Below are 7095 nucleotides of genomic sequence, written 5' to 3' on the forward strand. Positions count from 1 at the left end.
GGGAGGAAGGGGAGCCCCAAAAAAATTTCGATCTTTTTCAGCCTATCAGCCATCATGTAGAAAACACGCCAGCGTTTTTTGGGACTTAGAAAAAATTTGGACTTTTTTTGAAACAATCCCTATCTACTCTATTGCGCTTCGCCAGGTCTGAGGTGGCGAAGGAAGTCTAGCGTAAAAGGTAGCGTTCGCTACACTGCGCAAGTTAGTGAATTTGCGTAGTTTCGTCGCTAGCGAAAATTCGCCTGGCGTAAGGTTGCGAAGTAACACTAGCGAAACTACGCCAGCGTTCGTTAGTGAATTTGCGCAGTAGCGAAAATGCCGAACGCTAGCGAAAAAACGCTAGCGTTCGGCGCTTCGCGCCTTAGTGAATTTGCCCCCAAGACTGAAGCAATGCTGTTACTGTTCAAGATGAATGCTGTACCCACTTCAATGTGCTGCTGAAAGATTGAAAAATATATTTGTTTTTTCTACAGTCTTCATGGGTTGAAACTAATCTGATTACTGAAGTAATTATTATAACAAATAACAGTCTTTACGGTTGGGCTTGGGAAATCCTCTTCTAACTGAAAAAAGGTGGTGGAGAATACAGCATGTGTTCCAGGAGCCTAAGAATTACTTTATAACTTTAATTTCTCTATCCCTGAACTGTAGTTTCTTTGTACTGAAGGAGAATGTATAATTAAATGTATCTTGCTCTATTTTACCTTGTTCCTGCTAAAGTATTATTGACTCTGCTGGCAGTTTCAGACACTATTCTAACTTCTCAACTGCCACTCAGACATTGTTGCAGCAGGAGCACCCTCCCCCCCCTTTTTTTTTGTGAAGCTGTGCTGGCATAAAAATGTCTGTGCTCAGAACAATGCAACATGTCACTTGTATATTAGAGTCCCTTTTCAGAAAAGGGATGATGGCAACATGTGTTTCAAATAAAATACTGTTCCTTCAGATTTGTTTATAAAAGCAAATATTACTGTATACCGCTTGGATCTACAACCTGTTACTTATAGTTAATGTAGTGCCGTTCCTCATTTTTGTTCAGAGAAACACAGAGGGCCTCGGGTTGCCTTTTCTTGGTATACAAAAATCTCTTGAAGTCGGTAGAAAAAAACCCCATTTAAAACACTTCTCTAACTAAAAAGGTCAAGGATGTTGTGAAAAGCTGATTTTTACATTGGCAATTGGATATTTTAAATGCCAAGGCAATTTCTGTATATCTTTCCTCTTTGTGCATACATGATCATCTCATACAGGAGATGAATGTCGTGAATTGCTTATTGTTTTTGGTTATTGTGCTCCAGTTTCAACTCAGTGGATTAGATCAGCTGCTGCCCGCCATGCACCCTCTGCAAGCATTACCTTGATTTGGTGAATCATATGATTGAGAGCTGTTCAAAGCAATCTTTCATTTATGCTAATAAAAGCTGGGTTTATGTCTGCCAAGTTGCCGAATGACAGCTTTTGAGTCTGTAATCAGTGGCTTTTTGAGCACATTCATGCTAAGTAGGTCTGAAAGTCATTACTGCAGGATAGGGCAGCTAAGAGCTTTAAGAGAAGCAGCTTTCATTTACATTCTGAGCTTTGTAACCAATTAAAATAACTGAAGGGGTTTTTTGAACTGAAAAAAAAGTTAGGTCCTTAGTTTTCTACTTTGTCAAGGAGTCCTTACTTTTATATCTTGCATAACTATAATTGTATAGGAAACTGTAAATCATCCTTTGTTTAAAAGAAATGCTCTTTGTGTTTTGATTTTCTCCTAACGGTATACTTTTTTGTGCTTTAATGTGCATATGTTTGTTAATTGATTTTACTTTCTGCAAGCTTCCTTTTTCCCCCTCAATGTCCGTAGTTGGTTACTCCCAAGCTAGTCAAGTTTGGTCATAAAGCCTGATGCTGTGTAGAACAGGTGTCAAGTCAATCTTTGCTAACTAAATTTGCATCCTGCCAAACCATGTTTGGACCAAAATCCACTGCTAATAACTGGCAAAGCCCTCTGTGTGGTTTGTTGCTAACTGTACTGCAACATTTTACCCTAGTGATTTGGAGTTTTCTTAAGTTTTTGTACTTCCCTTGCATCGTAACATCTCAGAATCTCATCTCAGAATCTTGGATTCACTTGTTTGACCAACTTCTCTGTCAAGAATACTGCATTTATACAAATCAGCAAGGAGCATGGAAAAGGCATGCACACACAATTATACAGATGGAAAAATTTTATGAATAGTAAACTGCCACAGAACAAGGGGTTGTCAGCTAAAATTACACACGATTTTGGGCAAATGTTTAATACTAGATTATGTTGGAAGACCTTAATCATTATATCTTCAACATGTACTATCAAGGTATCTGTTTACATGTAAAATGTAACTCGTTTACTTGGCACATTAAAGTCAGATTTTATGTAACACTGATTAAAGTGATACTGACACTAAAAAATTACTTTTTCAAATATAAATGTACATTAAAACTTACCTATAGTCATGTTGATCATTTTTTGCTGAGTAATTGTTAGTTGAAATTTCTAAACATGACTGTTTTGCCAACCTGACTGTCCAAAAATCGTTCTCCATTTTTTTACTCCCCCCCCTTTTCTTTTCTCTTTGCTTTATACATTTGGTTCTATAAGTATTGGGTTCACCATTAATACTTTTTTAGCATGTCATCTGTATGTTTTTTGTATGGAAGTTTGGTAAAAATTAATAAATTAACTAAAACACTCTTTGTTGTTTAAAATATATTTACATACTCGATCATGAAGGCCCTTTCAGTTTATATGATATGCATATCCTAACTGATTAACTACCAGTTAAATGTAAAAATCCTTAGAATGTGTGTCAACAGTAAATTAGTGAGGTAAATAATCCTACTAACATTCTCATTTTTAAGCGTATAGTAGGCATTGGTACTAAGCACTCAATAAAATGCAAAGTGCTTATAAGATAATAAAAACATGGCCTACATACACAATACTATAAGTATCAAGTAAGTGATCTCTGGGGTTAATTCATTAAAGGCGAATTTTCGCCTGTGAAGGCTTCGCCACACTTCGCCAGGTGCAAATTCACTACCACTTTGCTAATTCACCAAAATGAGAAGTTGCGTCTCTGTAGCCGAACGCTGTTGATGTTTTGCTAGCATTGATTATTCAGTGCAAGCATTTCATAGCGAACTTTCACTAACGTTAGTTTCTTCAAAACTTCGTTGGCACACTTATGCTTAGGTCAATTTGAATAGGGCGGGTTCATACAAGTCATATATGTGTCTTTATTAGAGATTTAGTTTACAGTTTACACACTCAGAGGGGCAGATTTACTAAAGGGTCGAAGTGGTTGTCGCTAGCGAGCTTGCACCTCACTCCCATGCCTTTAGGACAGAAACTAGAGAATCATTGCTCCCAGAGAATCTAGTCCTTTTGGAAATGACCCACAGCCACAGTTGGGGCAATTAAATCCAGTCCTAATTCAGCCCAGTTCCTCAAACAGTCCCAGCTCCCCAGCCTACTTCTGGAGTAAAGCAGAAAACATACTCTCAGAACACACGTTTTTATTACAGGTGAACTTAATCCTAACCAGAGTCTCTTGAAACAGTGTAGCAGACCCTAGTCACCCTTGTACGTTTCTTCACAAGTTTGCTAATCAGATGGCTTCTACAACATTGTTTCAAAAGTCACACTAGGGCAGACAACAGAAAGGAAAAAATACAACAATATTTACAGATTGGTTGCAAAATGTGTAATTGTGTTTTGAGAAGTTGCTTAGAATTTATTGTTTGATATAAACTATCTGTTGCTTAAGTATTCATTTTGGGGGTATAGTTTTCCTTTAAATAAAACAATAGGCAAAAAGTATGTTCTGTACAAACCCTAATCATTCAGCTCATGTTGAAAAGGGGTGTATACTGTGCCCTTCATGCTTTCAAATTTTATTTATTAAAGCAGCCAACCAGTGTGTCTGACAATTACGTTGGAGACTATATATTATATGCTTGTATTTGACATCCACCATGCCATGTTATGTTTGTATACAGTTGTTTTTAACATAGTTTTTCACAAGGTCAGAAAAAGTCGAATATCTTTTTATACTTCAGTTGTGCATGAAAGCGTCTAGTTATTTTGGTTATGAAAAAAAGGGAAAGAAGCTGTACTCATCTCTGGTTGAAAGCCTTTTTCTCCAGCTGTTACTGTATAGCTGCTCTGCCTCTCCATCAAAAGTATGGGGGAAAAGGGTCTGAGAGAGGTCAGATGGCGGATAAGTGGTTTGCTTTTTACTTTCATTAGCACAAGTGATGGCTACCCATGGATTTCAAATTTGTTTCAATTTGTGCTGCAAGCTCTTTTCAGCCAGGAGAAGAGGCTGATTGTCATTGAAGAGCTGCTGCAGAAACAAAGACAGAAGTTTTGTAAAAAACAGTTTTGACATGTGATCCTCCAGGGCTGATGTCACTAACAGCTGACCTATCATAAGACCCAAACAAGCATGCCAAAAAGAGGCTGACTATTATTGTGCAGTAACCAGTGTGAAGCCTCCTGCTAGTTACTGGATGGAAACAAGCTTACTAACATAATGGAGTGATTTTGTAATCTGTCATAATACAATAAGCTCCTAAACCAAAGACTTTGACCCCTCACAGGTATAATAACCCTTTTATTCCTTGCTTTACGATCTTCAGCTTCAGAAGAGGGAGAAAAAATCATTTCTGCCGCTAATTCAATTGGCAAGATCAAATGGGTGTTTTATTGTACACAATCGCCAGGCATTATATTAATCTCTAGAGCAAGATTTTTTAGTAAAGCCAAATAACCCATTGACTATTTAAAGTTAAGAAACAAATGGGACTCTAGCACAAGCATTGAATTGTTGCATAAACTCTATAATTCTAACACATTGTTAAGGATTGTGCAGCCATATTAGTATTTAAAAATAACACTGTACTGTTGTATTAAAAAGTGATCCAGTTTTGTCAAAGATTTGCTTATTCTTTAAAGAGCTTATATATACCTGCCCCATTTGCTTCAGTATAGTGTATGTCTTGACATGCAATGTTGTTCAATGGAAATGTTACATTGAATTTAGTGCAAGAAATTAGAGGGATTATTTACTAAGGTGGGGCAAAGTGTAAACTCTTGTGCAAATAGTCATTCTTTTCCCATATTTAGCCTTTCACCCTATTCCGCATTTAACGCTTGCCATTTATAGGACGTGCATGTGGGCAGCCCATGGGCATCAAAATGTAGGCAAAACTTTCTAAAACTCTCCCACTGCATCCCCTAGATCTCCAATCTAAACATAACACATTACAGGTGTAAGACAATTTTACCCTGTAATTATCAATAATGGACATAGTGTTCTTTAGATATTCTGTACCAGACAATAATTCCAGCTGTGATGAGCAAAGAACAGGCAGGTTTATATGTTGCATAAACACTATAGAAAACATTTTATAAGCAGAGTTGCTTTATCATTCCAGCACCAATGTTGCTGAACTACTGTGCCCAGGATGCTTTGACCCTTGGTAATATATTGGCATGTTCTGGGAGTTGTAGCCTTACAACATATAGCCTTTACAACACCTTAAACAGAGGAGCAGTAAACACATTAAATTAAATATGATTATTTATATATGGTTTTATTGTTTAATGTATTAATAGGATTACCTTTTAGCACTTTGTTTAGAAACTGGCTTGGGCAGGTATTTGCTTATGTGCTTATTTGCGCTCCAAAAATACCACTGGAAGGCCAGAAGGGTGAGATTTTGTGTGAACACATATAATATCTTAGATATTCTTAGAACCATGACTAAATGGCTGATGGCAAAATATCTTTGATGGTTTAGCTCACAGATTTCAGATTTTGCTCTGGGTTTTTTCAAACCCATAAAGGATGCCTAATACCCATCCTAAATATTACACTTCTCCATTGATTCCTAATAGTACGGCCATGCTTGTTATCAATGGCACATAAAAAGACAAGAAATCAGTTCAGGTATAGGCTCTATTATACAGAATGCTTGGTACTTTGTGTTTTTTTTGTGGATAAGGGATATTTCCATAATTTGGTTCACCATACTATAAGGGGCACATTTACTAAGCTCGAGTGAAGGATTCGAATGAAAAAAACGTAGAATTTCGAAGTATTTTTTTGGGTACTTCGACCATCGAATAAGCTACTATAACCTTCGACTTAGACTCAAACTATTCGAAGTAAAAATCGTTCGTCTGTTCGACTATTCGATAGTCGAAGTACTGTCTCTTTAAAAAATACTTCGACTTCATAGTTCGCCACTTAAAACCTACCAAGGTACAGTGTTAGCCTGTGGGGACCTTCCCCAGCACTTTTCTAACATTTTTTTGATTGAAGAAAAATCCTTTCGATCGATCGCTCAAAATCGGTCGATTCGAAGGATTTTATCGTTCGATCAAATTTGCGCTAAATCCTTCGAATTCGAAGGATTTAAATTTGAGGGTCGAATTCGAGGATTTATTAACTTTATTTATTAGTGTACTAAAAAGGATTTAAACACGTAAATAAACCCAGTAGAATTGTTTTGCCACCAGTATGAATTCATGCAGCTAAGTTACCCTGAAGTACAACAAACCACTTTAGCTTCATAAATTTTATTCCAGATTGCACTTCTCTATGGGGTTTGGCTGCTAAGGGGTAGATTTATTAAGGGTCGAATAGTAAATTCGAATTTGAATTTTTGAATTTTTTTTGGTCAAAACTCACAAATTTGAACTGGGAATAATCCAAACGCGATTCAGATTTGAAATTTGAGATTTATTAAACCTTGACCCTGGGAACAATTTTAATTTGACTATTCACTGCCTTAAACCTGCCAAGACCATGCCAAGTCCATGTAGAAGTCAATGGCAGAATTGGAAATTCAACTTTTGATAGATTTGTCTCTAAGGTTGGAGTTTTTTGTCAGATCGACGCCCGCCGATAAAATGTACATGACAAGTCGGATGGAGTCGCACGTGTAAAGATACTGGACTAAGTGAAAAGTTGAAAATAACAACTACATTACATCTGATGCAACACGGCTGTTGGATGTGGAAGCAGAAAGCAGCGTCTTCATCTGTCAGTTGGACCGTGTAGT

The sequence above is a fragment of the Xenopus laevis genome, chromosome 5S, assembly GCF_017654675.1.
Source record: "Xenopus laevis strain J_2021 chromosome 5S, Xenopus_laevis_v10.1, whole genome shotgun sequence".
NCBI lineage: Eukaryota > Metazoa > Chordata > Amphibia > Anura > Pipidae > Xenopus > Xenopus laevis.